The sequence below is a fragment of the Hermetia illucens genome, chromosome 2 (assembly GCF_905115235.1).
Source record: "Hermetia illucens chromosome 2, iHerIll2.2.curated.20191125, whole genome shotgun sequence".
NCBI lineage: Eukaryota > Metazoa > Arthropoda > Insecta > Diptera > Stratiomyidae > Hermetia > Hermetia illucens.
This window is the reverse complement of record NC_051850.1, coordinates 59,152,803-59,176,255: the sequence shown is the minus strand read 5'-3', so window position 1 is coordinate 59,176,255 and position 23,453 is coordinate 59,152,803. Positions and strand designations below refer to the sequence as shown.

At 39.8% G+C, this 23,453-nt stretch overlaps 1 protein-coding gene across 2 annotated transcripts in view; it reads right to left on the bottom strand.

Annotated features, from left to right (window-relative positions):
- The window catches only part of LOC119647484 (calpain-C), a 58,949-nt gene that overhangs the window by 13,671 nt on the left and 21,825 nt on the right, over positions 1-23,453 (bottom strand). Inside the window, exon 2 of one of the 2 annotated variants that reach the window (XM_038048440.1) lies at positions 16,838-16,865. The exons of the other annotated variant lie outside the window; for it this stretch is intronic. The gene's annotated coding sequence lies outside the window, so the exon portion shown is untranslated. The remainder of the gene's footprint in view (positions 1-16,837; positions 16,866-23,453) is intronic. 2 annotated transcript variants of the gene reach the window in all.

Below are 23,453 nucleotides of genomic sequence, written 5' to 3'. Positions count from 1 at the left end.
CGATTAGAAAACCTATTCCGACAACATGCTTTACCGAATGGCCACTATAATATATAGTATGGCGTAGTAATTCTCCTCCATCTCTTGCAACGCTGTTTCATAAGCACTATTCTGGGACAGGATATCGGGTAGCTGTTGGTTGGTCTGAAAAGGGAGCGCACATTCCATGAGATAATGCGCGAGTCGTTAGTCCGTTTTCGCTGCCGGGGTCGTTGTTGTGTAACCAATCCAATTCTTTCGTGGCACAGTTCTGCCCAATCATTTTCTATTAGAACAGAAACTCATAATTTTCGTGTCAACAGCAAGGCTGCATGCAAAACATAGCGATTTACTCTCTAGGCCCAGAATGTTGTTTTATATTTCGCCAGAATCTAAAACTGTCTTCCTTGCGAACGGTTATAGGTTTTTTATCAGTTTAATATAAATAATTGAGGATAACAACTCAAAGAAATTGTACATGCAAGTTCAAAGTTTATTTCAAAGAGTCTGTCTCTAGTTTCTCTGACCATCTATATGATCCATCTTTGGAGTTGATTTCGTTGTTCCATGAAGCAGAACTGTTAAAAGCTTCGCGCATCTTTGACCGAATAGCAAAGGGTGCAAGCCTTTACCGATGACCATTTTGATGCTGTTACACTTAGGCATGGACAAAATTAAACGGTGACTATTCTCCACTTCCATTTTAAGCTTTGTCCTCATGCTTGGAAAAAATCAGCTACGAGTGGTCTTTTGGTAATCCTCTTCCATCCATTCCAGGTTCATTGCGAATGATTCCCCACAGGTGGGCCTTACTATAGCGGAGGCTGCAAATTTGAAGCTGACTAAAATAACATATTCCGGTTTCGGCTTGTGTCCGGATGGCTATCATATGGAAAGTCGCGGTTCAAGTCTCATTGGTGGCAATGGAATTTGTATTGACGAACGATTTGACGTCGGATACCAGTCGACTCAGCTATGAATGAGTACCTGAGTCAAATCAGGGTAATTATCTCGTGCGAACGCAATGCTGACCACATCGCCTCCTACAGTATACCGTTACGGTATTCAATGAAGTGCTCTAACACACTTCAAGGCCCTGACCCGATACGGATTGTTGCGCCAACGATTATTATTAAAGTTGCCTAAGCGGTCAATTTTCGTTTATGGGAACATTGGCAGTAATGGAAAATCGTTGACTTTATTACGCCTTATTCTCATAACTAAACTCACCAAGATATAAGCCCTTATGCGCTAAGGTCAAAGCCTTGAGTGTGAAGGCCCCGGAATTAATATATAGTCAAACTCTGCTGACGACTATTGGGGACGCTAGCCACATATTTGGCAAAATGTTGGCTGACTTACTCTCATTAATAATATATAAATATAAAATATATAAATATATATAGAAATCAAGTAACACCCTTTATTTATATTCGTACTAGGGAACCAATTAGGCAGAGACTCTTTTGAATCACTTTACCCTTCAAAAAATTCTCCAGGCTGAGGCTGATCAAAAGCCCACGGTCTTCGCCAGTGAGTTTAGTGGTCAAGCCTAGCAAATTGAGGCAACACAAACATCCATGATGAGCTGGGATTCTAAATCAATATGACAAAATTGAGAAACTGACGCTCTACCACCGCGGTCATAGCACCGTTAAAAGTTGAGGATCGTTCCATTTATAGTTCGCCCCACGCGAAACGGATGGGTAGAAACTTGACCTATAATTGAATCTTCATTAGCACGTTGTTATAATTGGTGTCTTGGATATGTCTCCTGATAAATTTGGGCAGTCAAGAATATCTGTTGTCTTTGTTTTTGGTAATAAGCCAGTCTTTATGAGTTTTACAAATCTGCATACTTTCAGACAGGTTTAATTTTTTTCGCTTCCCTTATCCGCTTTAGTAATTTTAAATCCTCTTTGGAAAGGATGTATAATAGTTCGCTAACATGAAGTGCTTCACCACCTTCGATCTGAACTCTCTGGATACATTTTTTTGTTAACATTGTCAGTGTCACCAATGCGTGCTTTAATCTTCCTTTTGGTATATCCGATATACATTTATTTGTTGACCATATGCTGATGGACATGGAGAAACCCCGTTTGATATTCACCAGCTTCTAACGTTTTCTGTTTCTTTCAGGTAGGACATTCCTTTTTCATCTTAATGTGAATTCTATATGTTGATGTAATTGATTAAGAGAATTGAGGATGATGTCAGGTGCCTCTTCTAATAATGGCACAAATGTTGTCCACATATATTTCCTCCATTATCTTGGCAATAGACCTGCCGTATTTAACTCCCAATTTGATTATGAAGATCTCACTGATGAATGGGGAGAAGGGGTTGCCCATCGGAGTTTCTCTTAGCTGAATAAAATAATCGGTAAATACGTAAAGATTTTTATATTGTAGACCTCTTTGTGGTTGATGTAGTTAATTTTCTACTAGGTCGATGTTTATTTGGCCGGAATACTCGGAAAAAGGAGCTTGATGCCAGAGAACATTTCGCCCTCCTCAAATTCCTCTATCGACTGAATGGCCTGAGGAATTCGCTTGAATTCTTTACTGACTTCGGCTCAAAGTGTTTTCCACATTTTGGAATTTTTTCACTAACTTTGGTGACGATTTGCCCCATCTCCTTGCCTGGTTTATGGATTTGGGAAACCCTTTGATCCTGGATAGCACTGAGTTAGAGATCTTCAGTCTATTGTTGTCGATGGTTGGTTTCAATGTACTGATGATTTTATGCACTTGTGTCATAAGTTCTGGTAGAGGATAAGTCCCGAGTTTTTTGTATGGTCCAATTTTTCCAATAAACCCAACGTATTTCTTTTGTCCGCTCTAATTTGTGTAGTATGCTAGTTTCTCTTTTAGTTGCTGAATTATTTTCTTCTTCCGTGTATTGTAGCTATTCCTAGTCTTGGCAATACTATATTCCTTGATGGCGCCTGGACTTCGGATAACAAAGTTTAGCCCGTTGCTCTGTAGCTCTGTCTACTATCCCGTGAAGGAAAATTCTATGGGAGATCTTTATATGCTTTATCAAGGGATTTTCTCGTCCTTTCGCTTTCGCATCTTCCCACTGCAATTTTCACTTTGGTGAGAAATAATATTTAAATAAAGATTTTCATTAGAATGAGGGGGAATGGAGGTTTACAATCTCGAAGTTAAGTTCTGGCTTTGGTCCCAAATGGCAAATCCTAGCACGGTGCGCGGGGTTGTCTTGTCTTTCATATATTGTTATATAGTATATAATGCCGAAAAGCCTCTTAGATCTATAGCAGTATTTTCAGGGATCATACTTCCACGTGTGTCTATCTGCCCCATTGTTCGCTGGGACAATAATTGATTTCGGCAGAAAGGAAGACGTCTTTTTTTTCCATTAAATTAATAACGCAACGGGTTTAACTGGTAAGAAATTCGCATTCCTTTCAAATTAGGAAAACGCCCCGTACTTATTGCCCGCTATAAAATGTCAAAGGCCTTCAAAAGCTAGATTCGCACACTATCTATTACAACCGGAATGATATATCCAAAATTTATCCTCTTAACATCTATAATTCTATGATGAACATTCGCAGAAGGAATTTTGTGCATTGACTCTAGATATCTGCATATGTAGATCTTTTACCTTGTAGTTGATATGAGTATATCCTCTTAAGTATTAAATTGTTTCACACTGTAGCTAATCGACTAACCGGTTTTTTCGGGCTATGGTAACTATTAATCCACTTCACGTCATAGATATTTGTGAAATCGTTCTGAATTCATACCAGAATAAAAACGTTTTCTGTCCTACCTAAGTTTTATGCATCAAACCATTGGACTTTAAAAAATCAAATTTGGTTTTTTAAATCAGTTATCATCAGAGCTTGTGGCCTATTCAGGTCGGCTCAATCCAGTCAAATGTAACAGTAATGAGATGTTTGTGGACTTTTATTTCTCCACTGCGATAATCCATCTAAATACCGTATGTATGAAGCATCCAAATTAAAAATAAAACAACTCAGAGCCATGTGAATATATTATCTTAAGAGATTCAAGTATCCACTCAGATTTCCAGTTCTTCCACTTTACTTTGCAAAGTAAGACTGAAGCGAAGGTCGGCCAAGATCAGCTAATAGAAAGATCAGTTAGAATTGTAGTTACTCTAATGACAAGACGAGGAAAAATTGCCATTCATCCCATGTTGGGTGTGCCAGTAGATTACCTCCGATAACCTTCACATTACCATTTCGCAAAATAAAGATGGTAATAAATGAAACGACAAGAACAGGATTACCAATTTTCGTAGCGGGCAGTAACTTATGGGAAGATCAGATATAAATGAATGTGCAACTAGAAGATCTAGATAATTATGTCTATGGCACATTGTCTGAGTACATAGTTAATGTATATATCATAACTTGACCGGCGAGAACTAACACGTACACTGCCACTAATCCTAGTAGGATTTACTAGCTCACATAGAAGTTCAAAAATGTCAAGCAGTAGCTCAGGATGGAATACCTTCTTCGGCATTTTCTTTTGATGAGTATCGAGTAATGGACTGTAACGGTGAAAATCAATTCTGTAAAGCAATTTAACAAAGCTTACATTGATCAATAATTGTCACTTCTTAAATATTATCAAACTAACATATATTGATTCTCCACCGTTTCTGGAGGGAATCCTGGAATAGAGACTTTAATGATATTATTAATGGGTATTATGAAAGTCGGTATACGTTTCATTCTATATTGTATTGCTGGTATTTTTGTTCTATAGCACTGAAGAGAGTGTTCTTGGATGTTGTACTCGGAGTGAGTGAAGAGGAAATCTAGCCGATCCGGACAGCTGGTGGGGTTGTTTTGAAAGTAAATTTCCTTCGAAAGGTTGATTTTATGGTTTTACGGCATATTCCATAGTGTCAAAAAACTGAAAGTATCCAAAAATAGGACAAAGGAATGAACACAAGTAAATTTATAGGAGATGGAGTTGGGACTGAAAAAGCTCAAGAGATGACGCCCATCTAATGCCTATCAATGAAAACGATACTTGCCATCTAATGTAATACCAAAAACTCTATATGCAATAATCGGTAATGATAGCTAGCCATCTCAATGGTAAGCGGGTAATGCAGTAGAAATTTCCAGGTTAATGAAAAGCTTTTGTTTATATTGAATGCCAGTTTGTCACTTGTTAACTAATAGGACATTAAGCTAAGATTGGATGGAAAGTTGCTTCGCTCAACAGGGTAATAAACGAACAGAAAAATTACTCTATCGGTTAGGCAACCCCTAAACCAGAAGAGAACAGTAATCGATCCCAACGGATCGATCCCAAACTAATAAAGTTTTTGTAGAGAGTCATGGAAGAGAGACATACCGGGGTGGTGTCAGTGCGTTTATCTGAGGGTACCAACAAAACAGAGTTTACCTCTGTGAAGCCAGCCCGGAAATCGCATCCCTTGGGTAGGAATAAAATAAGCGTATTGAATGTGCTCGCTATCCCTTCATTCGCATATTCATTGGAAATATTACCAGGGACACAAAACCGATCTGGAAAACTTCCACAAACTCATAATGCGTCACTCAAATCTGCCCCGTGACATCGAAGGGCAAGGCTGTGGTTGACGTTGCAGCACAACATCGTCTCTCAGACGACTCGTTACCCTCTTATTTTTACAGCAAGTGAATCCCTTGCATGCAGTTGTTTGCAAAATAGATTACGCTTCACTCTGACAACCATTTTTTCGATCTTGTTACACCCGGGCTTATAAAAAATCTTATAACGAAAAAGCGGGTGGTTCAAACCATGTAGAAGTACAACATCCTGCAAACATGCTAGATATTGCGAGGGCTTTCAGCGGTTTTTCTCGTTAGTCTACTACCGGCCATTACCACCAAAGCCGCCCTATTCTTTTTAAGAAGGTAAAATCGTCCGGATCTAACTGTTTGCCACTTAATGCTAGCATTAAGTAAAATCCGGCAACTGTCACAACTCGGAAAAAAATAATAATAATCGTTGGCGCAATAGTCCAATTGGATCTAGGCCTTGCAATGTGGCACTTCATTCGAAACTGTAACGATACACTAGGAGGCAACATGGGCAGCATTGCGCTCCCCCGAGATTATTACTCACTTACAGTTTGAATTTAATGTACTTCAGAAATCTACCTTCATGTACGATGATACAATAAAATCGGTGTTAATATGGCCACGGGGTTTTTGACCATCGTTTCGTTATCTCAAGCTTAAGCCTTATATGTATATACCTGCGAAAGATTTCCTGATTCCATACATTTTATCGCATAAAAAGTAACCAATCCAAACCATTTTTCTTTAGAAAGAAGCAAACTGTAACTTGTAATGAGGCAGACGGCTAAGGAATTATCAAAGTGACCGTCAAAGTTGGCTGTTGTCAACCACAACCGCAAACAAACCGAAAACTCCCCGAACTACTTAAGGTCAAGTTTCATAAAACCAACCAGATCAATTCAGCCTCAACAACAATGGACGGGAATCGCATCATTGCTAACTTAAAGTTCGATATAGCCCTCAACACGCCATTCTGGCAGAATCGCTTAGTAATTACACGCTTTTTTCTCTCAGGTGGCTGCACACATATCCACCACATAGATGCAACATGCAGTAAGGAAAAAATTTCTTCCTCTCTCTCGTCTTCCTCTCTTCTTCTAGCCCGCCCTACTAATGTTAACACCCATTCTCAGAAACTACGGAACCGAAAAATCTGAAAAAAATCAAGAGCCCGCCACTATATGGTACCTAAACTCCGAAATACCCTCCATACTGATATCTGTTCAAAGTTAATAATAGTATATTATTATAATTTTTAGTAATTGGCTGCAAAACCCCCCTTAAGTTCGTCCGAAGACCACGACATCTTCTAGCAATAACATATATAGACATATAAGATAGAGAATGATCCTACCAAGTTTGATGAAAATCGCATTATTACTAACAAAATTATAATAGATCAGTAGTCGCTTCTTTGAAAATTCAAAACTTCAAATGTCAATATCACGCGATGGTGGATATTCTCACATAATATATGCGAGTACATATATACCTACTAGGTACGAATGGGACAAATGCACACTCGAATGTTTTTAAAAAAGAAATACACAAAACGTTTCATATCTAAAGCGTCCAGCTTCCGGTTTCTCGACTTGTTCAATGTTAACTAAATAAATAAATAGTGGTTAAAGGAGTTAAATGATTTACTGACCATCTAACGAACATCCTCGCCATTTCAGCTGACTGAGACTATCCATTTCCTTCCCGCATACGCGCCACAGAAAAGTCGAAACAACGTCGAGAAACACGCTTTCTAGCAAATACTGGGCACAAAAAAAATATGCATAAATTTGCAGTGCATGTTGATGACTATGTTACCATTACGGATGACTGATGCATGGTGGCGAAAAGGCAGATGGCAGCCGGTACCATGGTGTAATGGCTACCACATCGGCCTATTTTGTATTGGGAACAATAATACCCATATTGACTATATTTTTATAAGGCGACACGATTTTCTCATCGTAACTGAAACAATCGCACCTCGACTATTAGCCTTTGATAGCTATCGTGCGCATCAAACCGTAGTTGAAATAACGATACATTTCACTACGTAACAATCCTTTTTGAATCTAGATCTTGAAGCGTATTAGAGCACTGGAGCACTAGAATTTATATCGTGATTTGACGTCGGATACCAGTCGACTCAGCGGTGAATGAGTGCCTGAGTCAAACCAAGGTAGTAATCTCGAGGGAGCGCAATTCTGACCATGTTGCCTCCTATAAGGTATTGTCATCCTATAGTGTATGGTTACGGTGTGGAATGAAGTTCTCTAATACACTTCAAGGCCCTGATCCAGTTGGATTGTTGCACCAATGATTATTATACCAGGTCAAGCAAGTTTACGCCCCATCCCAGTCGGTTCTTGGTAATGCGCCTTAGGTCACCCCACGATTTTCCAAAGAAGAATACACCACGTAGTCCAGGGGTGACACTTATTGGTCATTCTGGTATGGTAGGTTCTATGCCTGGTATGGTGCGCATAAGTTGTAGCCTTTCCTCAATGCCTGACCTATCTAGTGGCAATTTTGCTTTCTAATCAGCACGGCTACGGATATGTGGCCCAGTCGTCGACCAAGTTCTTCATTAGTTATTGTCTTAGATGTGTATACCTCGATGACACGGCACAGACACGACTGAAGGAAAGTTTGGTACTTTTGAGCAACATTCGCGATCACTTTACATATGCTAATCCAATGTAGTAGTTCAGAGCGAACACTAGTGGAAAACAGTCTAAACTTGACGTGAGTGTTGAAATAGTGACAGTTCCAAATTTTGAGTATAACAGCGCTAATAGTGTCAAGCGACAGCAAGTTCGGTGTCCTCGCCGACAGAAACAACGTTTCCTAGCATGAAGATATATTTGCCGATAAAGAGAAGAAAGAATATTCGGTGACAAAATGAAACCCTGGTGGACTCCGCTTTGTATTACAAATTCTTCAGAGATTCTACCTCGATACAGAATGTGACATTTGAATGCATCATATGCTGCTCTGATAATGGCTAGTTAGTTTCTTGGGAATATCCCCCCCTCCCCCTTCTGCGTAATGAATTCCAAAGATACTCCCTAGTCCGCGGTTGAAAGCTTTCTTGAAATCAATGAAGAGCAGATAAAGTCGTGACCAAAGCTCCACACACAATGATACCAAAGGGTATTAATGTGTTCAATACAGACTGGTATCTATCAATCAAGCTGTCTAGGTGTTCGTTGGGGCATTTTAGATTGATTTTAGCTAACACCTTCCTTATAGGAGGAAGCAAGAAAATATCCATCCTCTGCTTCACTGCGTTTGAGCGGATTGATGACAAAGATCATTTCACTTTGGTTTGAAAGAGCAACCAGTATTCGTTTTTTACGGTGACTTGCCTTATCCTTCACAAGGGGTGGAACTCCACCGTATGTTATACGAATGAGAGTCGTAATGAAGTGCTCCTTCCACGTCTTCGGCTGTTCGTCGCCGTGGTTGAGAGGCCTAACGTCACCCACAGGTCCGTGGAAAGGCTTGCAGCCACTTGCAAGGGTTCTCGTGATGCATATACGGTGGCGAAACCGGTGGTATATGCAATAGTTTTTGCTCACTAGCACAAAGGTGAAATCTCTTTTGTGATGTGTTTTCGTGTTTTTTTACTGCACCGGAGCTACAGTACATTGGGCTCATGCCTGCCACAAACGGAACTCTTAGCTTATTACATTCATAAATCTGCCTCAACGTTTCCACAATTAGCTAGATCTTGCAACCTCATCCGCACCGGAGAGAGACACTTTGGCGGGTTGCGTCAAGTTCGTGCCACTTGCAAAGCAGGAACGTTTTCCCACAGACAACCCCTGTTGAATTTGGGGAGCCAATAATGTTATCATTTTTTTTATTACATACATCTAGAAGACAAGTTATTGCAATTGATCTTGTGCGGCACGCAGACGCCACCCGTAAAGCTCCCCGTCTCTGTACTTGCGCGAGGCGTTTACGATATACCTCCTTGTTAAGAGCGCCAGCCCATACCTCTGCGCCGTAGAGCAGGACAGACTGCGTTGAACTCATCAGGAGACGTCGCCTACTAGACGTAGGACCCCCAATGTTTGCCATTAGCCTACTTAACGCCGAAACTCCAGCCGCAGCCTTGTTCGCTGTGGCTTTGATTTGCTCAGAAAAGCTCATCTTTGAATCAAGAGTCAGCCTGAGGTATTTTACCGCTGATTTTGACTCGATTATCGACTCGTCGAACGATATGGGACGCAGGATCGGAATTCTCATTTTAGTCAGGATGACTACTTCGGTTTTTCCCAGTGCAAGGTTGAAACCATGAGTATTCATCCATCCGCCTACCCGTCGCATCAATATGCCGAGTCTGCTTTGCGCCTGTTCGACAGTGCGTCCAGCAACAAGCGATGCAACATCATCTGCATAGCCGACCAGGCGCGACTCTTCTGGCATGTCGAGTTTAAGTAGACTGTCATAGGTAGCGTTCCAGAGGTCCGGCCCTAGGATGGATCCCTGTGCTACCCCCGACGTAACCGCCATCCTCCTTCTCCTTTGACCCTCTAGTATTTCATGGAGCAGGGATGGTTCTTCAGATAGTCCCTCAATATCCGTAAGAGATAGTTCGGTACGTTGAAAGTAATGTCTATTGTGCCAAGAATGACTTTCCATCTCTGTGCCTCTCCTCGTCGAACAGCGTCCACAACTTGCATGGCAGCATCAATTGTGGATCTCCCTGCTCTAAAACCAAACTGCCGGGGAGATAAATCTCCGGCAGCGCGTATCGCTTCATGATCTGAATGATATTGTACATATATATGTACATGTAATTTATTCCAAATGGTCCTTCTTGATATGAATTTAGTTCAAAACTCTGCCTCTAAATAGACGAACCTCATTTCGAAAACAGAAATAAATGATAAACATATTTCAATATTTTAAAATTGTAGTTTAAGATTCAACGGGAGTACATAATCAGTCAAAATTAAGTTATTATCGCAAATACCTGATCAGATAAAACAAGGGGATAAAGAGGAGGAAAAATTTTACTGGTGGTCCCAAATTCAATCCGAATAACCTTATTTGAAATCAACTTAGATAATTATGATGGAATCCAGCCGATCACGCGAAAGAAAAGTTATTAACTTCACGCGAGGCTGATTATTCCTTGAATCGTTAAATGTTCGAAGTATTTGATTGATTGTTCACGTTACCTTCATTTATATCTTAATTGATTTGATCTAATGCCTGGAGGTTTTCCGGAGAGTATGGTCTACTTCCAATGAAGTAATCGACCCCATACTAGAAATAAGTATAAAGTGTGGAGACTACTCCATAACGAACATTCGCAGGCGCTGAAAGTGTTAACAGTAACTTATTCCACTATCAGTACACTACAGATTCTATGACGATGCTGTTACTCAGTTCTCCACCTTTGGAATTTCTGTTGTATATAAAAACAGCGAAAAGAACAAGCTACGATGGTCAATGACTCGCCGACAGGTATGAATTCACATCCGCGAACGCGGCTTCATTTGACCAACTACACTGAGCTCCGCAAGGCTCTATCTGGTGGTACCTACTGTTCACCTCGGTGCCATCAACATGATAATATGCTGATGTTTATCAAATGTTGAGAGTCTATGGTTAATAGATTCAGGTTGTTCTGGATACACTCAGGCTTCTGCTTTAGAAAGTGCCCGAGGTGCTACATGGCACCGTGATAAAGTGAATGCTAAATGATCCGCGATGTTCAAATGATTTCAGCAATTATGTCAATGTGTAAAGTTATTCATTCTGCCGTCCATGATGCACATGACTAGGTACTCGTATCTGAAGTTAGATGGGTACGGATCCCGATATTAGATTGGACACTGTGAAAGCATGGCCGTAGACGCGAGTAAATTTCTTGCTTACCACATGATGACAAAACTAATAAATAATAAATATTAGGTGGAGTTTTATGCGTTAAGTTACACAATGGGGTTCTATATCCTGAGAAAACCAACTAATTTTGATTCTTCACTTTGAATGAACGCAAACCTCATCCTCATCTTTCCTGAAGATATCTTCTTTTGTGCAAAGTGCTATGAAGTAATCTTGTTTCATATCAACCATAACGAAGATTGAGTATTTGTTCTCGAAGCTCTGAAAATTATGAACCGTGAGGTACTCTTTTGAAAGAATCCAAGTAAAAACTCACGGTCATGAATGACCAGGCTGGTAATTATCCAATGCAATTCATGGATATTACCTTTTGTTCACATTCACCTTTTGTTGGCAGATTGTATTCGTTTCAGAGCAACGTACTATTTTGCGGTACTGCAATCTTTTACGGTATTGCAGTTCGGTAATACCCAAATGGAGAAATTCCAGAGCAGATGCGAATATCTCAACTTTCATCAGAAGGCCTTCGGGGTTTATTTTAGGGAAGAAAATGTAACCTATTCATGCAAGGAATCCGTTCAAGAATTTTTTGCCTCTGCCTCCGTCTGAAAGTATCTTTCATAATATGCTAAAGAGTAATTAATTTTAGTCATTTTCTAGTACCGAGCCATTAATCAAAACATCCGTATTTTTCCTTCAATGGTTGAAATGTTGTTAAAATGTTTGATGGGCTCAAAGTCAACGATTTTATGAATGTTTTGAAAATTTGTAGAAGCAATTCGTGATATGAACCGTTCCTCACGATTGTGACTTACAGGTCAGCACAATTTTTTTCAACTTTGTGTGAAAGATAAACAAATAAGATTCGTGGAAACTAGGATTGCTTGGGAGCTAGAAATTGTACTTCAAAAAAGTTAGAATCTGAGACGGGCGACCGTTGTTGGAAATTTAATCTAACTATTGCAGGCAAACAGAATGTGATAGAAAGACGGGGAGGGATTTAATGAGCGATAAAGTGCAGGCCCCTTTTGCAACCAGGAACCAACCAACAACCAATCGGAAATAATCCCCCCGGGACTATTTGAATCTTTTGTAGTCTCCATGTCAGCTTCAAACCGTCGGGCAAGGGACTGTAATCCCGGATAGTGCTCAACATTCTGCACCCCGATGTTTCACAGTTTCATAACCTATAAATGGAGTTGGTAATGAAAGACGTACCATTTATAATTTTGTTGGGAGCGAAGCATCCTAAATTGAAGTGAGAAATGTTTCGCTCTCATAAAATATAATTTGTTGCAGGTTTCCATTTCAATGTCTGGAAAGAACAAATTTTTGATATTACCTCCGTGAAAGTTTTTTTTCCACATGTCCATCTTTTGTTGGAGTGAAATTACATTCGCCATGGGATCACGTTAACTGCCTTCAGTTTGAATGTCATTTTTGCTGTACCCTCCATTGTCGGTGTGATTTCCCCGAACAATTATTTTCATCCGACATTCCTCCAAACCCAACTACATGCCGATACCGCTACTGAACTGAATAGTGATGTCCAGCAAGGAGTGCAATTGGTTTTCGTCTTTAATGTCATTAATATACATAAAGTGACTCAATGTACATTTCGACAAATGATCCATGTTTAACTTGGGACCCGGGGGGATTATGTCACGCCTAATTGGCATCTCTTCTGATGTTTGTGAGGATACCGGTAGCTTGGTGCTCCAATTCTTCATCACTGCTCTCAGGAGAAGAACGACATTCGGGTTGATTTTGTATAAGCATAACACTTGTAGTAATCACGAAAGTCAGATAGAGTTATTGAGTGATTTATAATCGATATAGGCTGTTGGGATATTTCATTTTGGGTGGAAAGCCTACTTTTAAGCTACTATATCGGGAGCCTTTTTTCACATACTTTTTACTTCTCAGCTATCGGTGATGAACACCGAGAAGTTTTGAGATGTTCACGCAGTGAAAACTTTGTAAATGGTGGAAAGTAATTGGTCACCATTTTGAAGGGCAAGAGGCACTCTATTTCTTGAGGATGAAACTTCTCCAGAAGCCTTCTGCTTGATTATCTTTTTTGGTTTTGGAAGAAAAAAGTGTAGTCTGTTTTTCGCTGAAAGCTCTTCTGATACCTGCAGATGCGTTTTGAGCATACCACAATTTTCTGCTTCAGTACCTCGATTGTTCGATTGGCATATAATTGGAGAGATGGTAGTTTACAATGATGCACATATACGTAAACCATCTATGCATCCTTGGTGATGGAATCTAAAATATGCTTGCGTGTCGGGGCCAATCCATTTTCAACTCGTTTTTTGAGCAAAAACACCTCGAACGTTAAAGTCACTCTGCACATATCTTTTCTATTCGCTTCAAGATGTTGATTGTGAAGGCGGATAACCATGGCAGCTTCAACGTAAATCAGTCTATAAATCTGCATCTGAACCTGTCGCAATAACCTTACTAGCCAAACGCCCGGCCAAAATCTTGTCAACGGCTACAATGATGTTAGTGGTTACCGAAGGAAACTTTGGTTTTGGGTTCTTTGGCGTAACGCATGGAAGCATATTCTGTGAATGCAACTTAAGTTGCAGGCGAGGCCTCATGATAAATTGAATTGATATCCCCAGTTACTAACTTTTCCTGACTGCTGGGTTCATGAAGTGCCTTATAGGTGGACTATCCGAGCTGTTTTCGGTAGAAAAAGTGTTTGGAGGGGAGCCGCAGAAATACAGTATAACGATTCCTTCACCTGGAGTGCAGATTTTTTAAGGTTTGGTCCCCCAAAAAGTAAGAATAGATAAAAAAAAGAATCACGAGGGGAAACATAGGGCCACTTATTTACAGGATTAACCTATGATATTCGTAGCTGACCCAATGCACAATGTTATTATCCACACCCCATCAAATGCGTTTTAAACTCAGCTCTAGTTTAATCTGCTATGCCAGCGCATATGTATATTCAAAGCCCTGCAATGAGAGCTACTCATATAAAAAAGATATTGGTAGCACTGAATCCAGTTCTGCTAATACCTTCTGATGCTCTGTTTGGTAGAAGATATAAATTTATCCTCAAACGCAGAGAAAACTGGGAATAACTAGAACAACGCGTGACGGGATATATTCAGCCTTCTATACCGATGGCTCGAAACCAAACAGGGTCTACAATTCAGATTAAAAACAGATGGGCTTTCTCCGGTGGTAATATGCAAAGAGCAGCAACCTGGTTACCGAAGGACAATCGTGTTGCAATCTGCAACGATAGTTACGCTGAGGTCGACAAGTGGCCATGAGTCTTTTCAGGTTACAGACCTAATAATCTTCACCGACGGGTCAGTCATGGAGGATGGATCGGGCGCAGGGGTGTTCTCGGAGAATCCGATTATAGAACTGGCCCGACCCCTCGGAAAATGACGACCATATTCCAGGCGGAGATATTTGCCATTTCATTGGCAGCAGAAGAATATCTGCGACAAAAATGGAGGGGTCACACAATTCAAATCCCGAGAGTTTGGCGGCATTATCAGCACTAAATGGCAATGACATATCAAGCCACTTGGTGTGGAGTTGTCATCAGGTGCTGCTGAAACTTGGCCGACTGAACGAAACATTCCTGATGTGGGTGCCGGGGCACTCTAACATCGCTGGTAATGAGGAGGCTGACAGACTGGCTCGCCGAGGGTCTGGATCCATAATGGCATGGTCAGAACCAGCTCTTTGAATCCGACTATCTACTGTCAAGTCTACTCTGAAGGGTGAAATTGCAAGGAATCACGCAACCGAGTGGAGAAATTTGGACTCTTGCCGGCAAGCGAAAATCCTTGTGAAAGAGCCTAGGGCCACTAGAGCGGCATTTTTGTTGTCCCTTAAGACGTGGGACATGAAAACCCTAGTACGGCTTTTAACGGGACAGTGCTCCTTAAAGTACTATATGGAAAAGATTGGGGTAGTGGTTTCCGCTATGTGCAGCCAATGTGAGGAGACGGCCCTGCACTTTTTATGCAGCTGCCCGGCATCCGCAGATCTCAGACGAAGACACATCGGCAAGGTTCTCTTCAATTAAGAATCTGCACACTCTCTGTCTCTGAGAATGTTCTCAGATTCGCTGAAGCCTGCAACACCGTAGGCGGGAAGCCATTGAATAGGCAATTTACGGGTATAGTACAATGGGCCTAACAATGGCCTTAGTGCTCGGAGCTGCGGCTCTCCCCAGTAAACTAAACTAACTAACTACGCTGGGTCCGTTGAGCAGGCCACCTTGCCAATCATTGAGGAATATAGAAATCACTTGAATTCTATTTCTAGATTCAATACGGTGAACATACGCTGGATACCCAGTCATTGTAGCGTAGAGTGAATTAGTTCAATTTCTCCTATGTCAGGACCGGCAACTGAAATGTCAGTAGCTTTGGCTTATACTGCCGATCAAAAACTGGGCATCAGCTTCAATGAGAAATGTCGTTAGACTCACCTACTTTCCCTGTCAGAAGCAAATACTGCAACATTTATTATGTCGAAAACCAGAAAGATTTGCAGTCGTATTGCAGACATTCAGTCTGATCATAATTTACTAGCACTGGCCACAAGATGATGCATGCCCATCCTCTCTTTCTGGCATACGGTTATAGGTTCTTTATGATTTTCTTTTATTCTGTTAAAAAATGTTCCCTCGTGGGAAAAGTAATTCAAGTGCATTTGCCAGTAATTTTCTGTTCCTGTTCTTCACGTTGAATGAAACTATTATACCTTTGGTATCCCTAGAAATAAATTTTGTCAACGGCGAAGGAAAAACTGTGGTAGATAGTACATGAACTGGCGGAAAATGACGAATAAAAACAAAGCTACTTCATCAATCGAGAAAGTAATGAAAAACCGACCTGTCAACAGTACAGAAAATACCGTCAACACATGCTTGCGTACTACTCTACTAGCCATTTCGAGAAGATGGGAAAGCAGTAGCGCGTAGAGCTACTTAGTGAGAAAACAAAGTTATGGTGTATTGCTCCATCTCCTCCATATTTCCATCAATACTCAGTACACATCAATTTCTGTCCTGGGAAAGAAAAGGAAGCAAAACTTAATAAGAAAAATCTCCCTCCCTTCCCATTCTCTTTGGATGACGCTTTCAATAACGCACTTCTATGATCAGCGTTTTTTTCTAGCAACCCCGGGATCTTCGGCAGATTGTTAGGCACAGATCTGGGTAATGGAAGCAGTCAGCAGAAATAAGATTACCATCGAACTTAGTCTTGAACAAGTTGAAAGCACATGCGCACCAAGTCATCCAATTACAATTTATCCTAAAAATAATTTGTCAATCTAACGCCATAGCGGCCACCATTAGCTGTAACTACCGCGCCGATCGACTGACCCTTCCAAACGGATGACTGAATCAAACAGTCAATTTACCTGCTGCTGGAACACCTGCTGCCAAAATCTGCAAAGAGAAGAAGAGGAATCTTATAAATGATCATCTCTGCATATTAAACAATAATTATGAGACTGCAAACGACTTGGTAAAATAAATTTTAGTAGAATCTATATAAAGCTGCAGCAGCCCGTTTCAAATCAAGGACGCTGTAAAAATGGTTCCAGCACACCTACAGAATTATTAAAAGTAGAAAGTAGATGAACGAGTCTATGTCAAAAGTCTAATATGCTCTATTAATCATTAATCATTAATCAGACTGTTCAGTTTTGATATTGATTGGAAAGTAGGAGAGTGAAAGAAATATATTCACATAAATAAGACAGGATTCATACTCAGAAACCGACTAATCGAAAAATTGTTATGATGCACTTATATATGTAAAGTCTACGCCCCAAAATATAACCCAGGCAGTAATAATCGTTGGCGCAACAATCCATTTTGGCTCAGGGCCTTGAAGTGTGTTAGAGCACTTCAGTCAAGACCGAAACGGTACACTACAGTATACTGTAGGAGGCAATGTGGTCAGCATTGCGCTCGCCCGAGATTATTACCCCGATTTTGACTCAGGTACTCATTCACAGCTGAGTCGACTGGTATCCGCGTCAAATCACGGTACAAATTCCACTGCCACCGGTGAGATTTGAACCGCGACCTTCCGTACGATACAGATATCGGCTCAGATAAAATTAATATTATAATATTATGTATTATGTTTTGGATTTTATCATTATTTATCATTTATTATTTATATTTTATATAGAAGTATAAAATTTCGCGCGAAATACAAACCAGAACATGGAACTCGATAGTAGATAGTGTGCAAATTCTGCTGTAATTAACAAAGTTATACTAATCACTAATGTGCAGTCACGTCGAAGAAAGTAAAGAAGGTAAATTATAGACTCCGTTTTCAGTCATAGTAAAGTGCTTATTAATGTCTGCCGCACCGAGAAAAGGAGCAAGTTTCTCCCGAGATATGAATCTGTCCCCAGTTAATTTTTTGTGGGGTACAAGGCAACCGCAAACTATCCTCTTTGCTTTTTAGTTTTTCCCTTCCATTTTCTTTTCAATTAGACTCAGATTTAGAACATACTTGATGTTTTATGGTGTAATAGATTCACACGAAAAGTACAGCTTCACCCTACTATAACAAATTGTTCCCCAAATATCGATTTATGCGTCAATAAAAAATAATATTTCAGGAATTGCTTGCTTCCTCACTACAATGCAATTTTAATCCACACATTTCTCAATATCAAAAATGATCATTAACCTTGGCTTTTGTTGCTTTCTCACTGTCCATGCTAGGCGCCAGCCAATGCGTGTCGCGTAGCGTTCGGTATTGCTATTAGGCAGCTGAACGGATGCTGCGCCCAAAATTGCTATTTTGCAGGTGCAATGGGAATTGCTGGCTATTGAGGTGGTTTTTTGGTTTTTGGAGGAGTGAAAGTTAAAAGTTGGCTTGAGGGAACGGCGATCCCTTGCGGAGTTCGCATTTTCTCTGCTGATGACTATATCGGCATTGCGGGCGACCTTGTGAAAAGGTAGACGCCATCAGATGCCATGGGGGAAAGAGGTTTGGGGCGCGGAATGAGGGTGGCGAGCGTATAGTCGATTTTGCGAACAATGATGACTTTGTATTTGTGAATATATAGTTCATCAAATGGTTATTTCATCTCCTTACATTTTATAGTGGGGATAATAAAAAAATCAACTGTATTTTAATAAGACGCCTTCATTTGGCTGCAAAACAGTGAAATCGTTGCACTTTAACATCGGCGGCTGATTGCTGTCGTGCGTATCAAGCCACCGATGAAACAGCGCGAGGAACGCATAGGCCTACCGCGTATTAATTGGTGGCGATTTCTTGAGAAAAAGGAAGAAATGATCCCAATTACGCGATTACCAACTATTCCCAATGTAGAAAAATCGTGGAATCAAGTTAAAAACACGATTCATAAGGCGGCCTATGCAACCTTCGGGGTCACTAACCAAGGCAAGCGGTTCATCGGCCATGATACTTGTCTTTGGATTGATGATGTCCAATGAAAGTCCGTGAAAAGAAACGCCGCTACCATAAGTCTCTCGACGATACAGCGCTTGGCAAATTTACAAGAATTCCAATCGGGAAGAAAAGAACGCCATTGCTATTCCTTGGACGGTCCGTTACTCTGCCCCTCACTCAACATGGCCAAAGAGATCTGGGTTAGCTTGTCAAAAGTCGACACAAACGCTCATGTTGCGTTAATGTCAAAGACGTTACTTTACTTACCGACGAGTCGCGACGGATGGATAGCGAGTAGATTTCAACGGAAGAATTTATTCTTCTGCATCCACAAATACTGCCGATATTTGGAACAATTCCACTTGTCACTGAAATCGAAGAAAGCAACAGGATTTGACGACACCGCATCTGAGCTCTGGAAAGCGAGGGGTGGGGACTCACCACTGTTTCTCAGTAAGTTCTCCAATTCGGTTATTTATGAAGTTAGAACACCATTCATCAAGAAAGTACTACAGTTCCAATATGGAAAAAGAAAGGTAGTCCAACATAATGTATCATAATTTAAACATACTATGAAAATTTTTGAACGCATTCTTGACAACCGTATTAGCGAAATCGTTCAAATAACCTTGAATCAAGTCGGATTTGTCAAGCACGATTACTCATATAGAAATACCGCGAGAAAAATCGCTCATTTTACATTGCATTTCTGTATCTGAAGAAAGTGTTTGATCTGTACCACACGAGCTCATAAGTTATGCTCTGCGGTAACACCTAGTACCAGAAGAACTGGTGCAATGGGTTCAATTGCTCTATTACGATCCGAAAAGTAAAGTTCGAAGTGTGACGGGTGTATCAAAATCGCTTCGTGTCTCTACCGGTATTCATCAAACAAGTGCCCTATCACCACTCCTCTTTGTTTTTGTTATGGACTCTGTCACACGAGACATCCAACGTCCAGCGGCCTAAACACTGCTTTATGCAGATGATGTTTTCCTAGCGTCTCATAGCAAAGCTGATCTCAAGCAACTTGACCGAAAATAGTATGATCGCCTGATGCAATACGGTCTCAGATAGAATCTGAATAAAACTGAATTTTTGACGACCGATCACCATGAAACAGGCACTATCACTGTTAGTGGCAATGATCTGTCCAGAACTGAGACATTTGAACATCTAGCTCAATGCTATTAGCCAATGAAAAACTGCGTTATGAAATTGCTTCACGCATCAACGGAACCTGTATGAAGTGGCGTTCCATAGCAGGTGTTCTTTGTAACCGACGTATCAATGGACGTCCCAAATCTAAAATTTTAAGCTCGCCCGCCCTGTTGCCCTCTATGATTCTGAGTATTGGCCGACTATAAAAGAGAATGAACGGCATCTCACGGTAATGAAGATGAAGATGTTGCCTTCGACTAGTGGCGTAATACGACTTGATCATATCTGAAATAAGAATATTCGCGATTGATGTGGGGTTGCACCGATCATGGGAAAGTTACGAGAGAAGCGTTGTCGATGATATGATCGCGTAATTTTCAGTAACGAGAATTCACTTGCCAAATTTGATCTGATCATCGAAGTTGATGGAAAACGACTAAAAGGTCGGCCGAAACTACGGTGGCTTCATACGCTGGATGGGAATTTGAAAACCTCGCGAGTGTATTCAGATCAGGCTTTTGATAAAACAAAATTGCGCAACCTACCTCGCTTGTAAAGCGTAAGCAAAAACTGACGCTAACATTACATACGAGGCAGCCAAAAGTATCTTACGGCAATATAAAACAAATCGAGGAACTGGAAGCTGGACAGTTCAGGAATGAAAGTGTGTATATTTTTTTTATAAAAGAATTTGAGTGGACATTTGTCCCATTAGTACGTAGCACGTAATATATGCATATATTACAATTGCACTTTCGGGTGATACTGACATTCAAAGTCTTGAATTTGCGCAGAAGTAACCACTTTGACGTATTATAACTTTGTTAATAATTTCCACCAAACTTGGTAGGGTGCTACTCTATATTACAGCCGACATTGTTGCAAAATTTCATGGTTCTAGGATGATTTTAAGGAGGGTCTTACAATCAATTACTAAAATTTTAGTAATATACTATTTACTATGTTTGTTTGAACAGATATCGGTATGGGAGGTATTTCGAGGCCTAGGTACCATACGGGGGCACCCTCCTGATTTTTCTTTGATTTTTCGGCTGGGTAGTTTCTGAGAATGGATCCGTGAAAAAAATCATCATTTTCAACCCCCCGCACTCCCCACTTTTTCAATAGATGTAAAATCTAAGACCGGCTTCGAAAAACTAGACCTTTCATTTGATACCACACATGGCTATATTTGATGAAAAAAAATTTACACCTCCCTTTTGCATGTATGGAAATCATACATAGTACTGCCGACAGTAAGTGGCCGCAATATGCCGCTCATTGCCGCGATGAGAAGCGAGGAAATTGTTTGTCATAAACTATTAACCAATGGAACCTACCATGGCGAAAAATTCTGCTGCTCATTTAAAAAATTGGTGGAAAAGCTTGATCCGTCTTGGCAGGAGGTATTGGTTATAATAGATAATGCAAAAATCCTCAAGGGGCCAGAAGTCGGTGAAATGATACATAATATTGGTTTATTGATCCTATTTTTGCCCCCATACTCCACAATGATGAACCCAATTGAACACGTTTTTTTTTCGGGAATAAAGGGATACGCATACAAAGGCTTGGCATATGATTCACTCCGGGACCTGATCTATTTAGGAATTGGAAATGTATCGCCATCAGATTGTTCTAATTTTTATATGGACTACCTAGTGCGGCGGTTGAAGACAATTTGCATTAAAACTTTGTAAAATAAGATGAACTAAATTTTAGAACTTGGCAAAGAATTATCGTTATTATTTGCAAGAACGTTAATCTCATCTTACCTCATTCATTTGGCAGACCATGAATTTCACTTAATAGATCGTTGACTTATCTTGAAAAATTGTTATTTTCACTTCCTAAAACGTTAATTTCCTTTGGTTTAATTTATTGAAACGTTAATTTCATTTGTAAGAGTACCAATTCTATATGTCAAAGCATTAATTTCATTTGTAACAGCGTTAATTTGATTTGTAAATGATATATAATAATTAAGGACCAAAATGCAATCCATGCATATATCGGCTCTTATAAAAGTTTTCTCTTATATTAATATATTTTAAAAATCAGGTGGATAGCCAAATACAGCATCTCTAATTTAAAGTTAACCTAGTAGGTTATAGCCGTCCACTACGTGTGAATTTACTGCACCCTAAGATATGAAATATATGTTAAGAATTTTATAATTTTTTTTAAATTAAAAATAAGAAAAACGAATTTTTAATAGGTAAACATTTATATATACAAATCTAAGTTCACTAAAAACTGTATAAGACATGTATAATTATTAAACTCTGCTAATTCTTCCAAAGTTTCAAGGCTCGCACGTTTTTAGTGCCCCAGGAAGAGAGTGTTTTGGTATAAAATATTCCCGAATGGAAAGCTATGTTAGCACATAAGTCAAATATAGGCGGCTAAATCGAGAGAAAAGTGAAATCGCTAGCACATATGTCGTTATATAAATTAATAAATATACAAAAGCTTTTAACAAGAAAGAAAAACATTGCCCTTCTCAAGAAGCTTTGCGGAGAATTACAATCAGGAACCGCCAGTCGCTAGTGAGCCATCTTGGTCATCTGGTTATTTGAAGCAACCACAATACTGTCAGCTCTTTCTTTGCAGTAAAACCAAGATTTCATTTTTTCAATAGCTTTATAACGACTATAATCAAAATTGTAAAAAAAGAAAAATTAGCGCCTAAACTGAGTCACTTAAACACGCAAATTTCATCATCCAGAAAATGAAAGTTAATGGCCTTTATGACTCCAAATTAGATCATAACTTCATTATTATAATATCATGGGTCGGTTAACAAATTACATTAGCACAGCCCACGCGGTTTCCATTGGAACTTTCTCTTTTTTCCACATTTCTGTATAACGCTTCACAGATAAAAATTATCATCTAAAAAAAAAATAACCAAAAATATTCTTTGACCGTTATTTTGATTTTAGCATTTTCAATCTTTTTTTTCTGTTTTCACACTTGCGAAGTTGGAACATACATACATATGAACGAGGTTTCATTTTCGTTTCAGAGTTCAAGCATGCGTTAACACTTAACACTAAAGAGAGCAGACAGGTTCATATGTGAATTAAATTCACTTGCTGGACCATAGACAAGAAATATCGTTGAGAGATGCTTGTTTTCAACTTTAGATTTTCTTTACTAACCTTTCTTCTGTGTGTTTTTACAGTCATTAACCTGATAGATCAGCCATTGTCTAGTTTTTACAATGTAGAAATTTTCTGGGTAAATTAAGTGAGTTGCCGAGTTTTTTCAATGTGTAAGTATTTTTTTAAGAAATAGAATATGCCGACGGAGGTCTCATTTTGCATACGGCGGATGCCAATACCTATTAGTTCCTTCCATCAGATTTATTTATAATCAAAAATATTACAAACAACTCTTTGGCTGTTTTTAATTCAATAAAACCT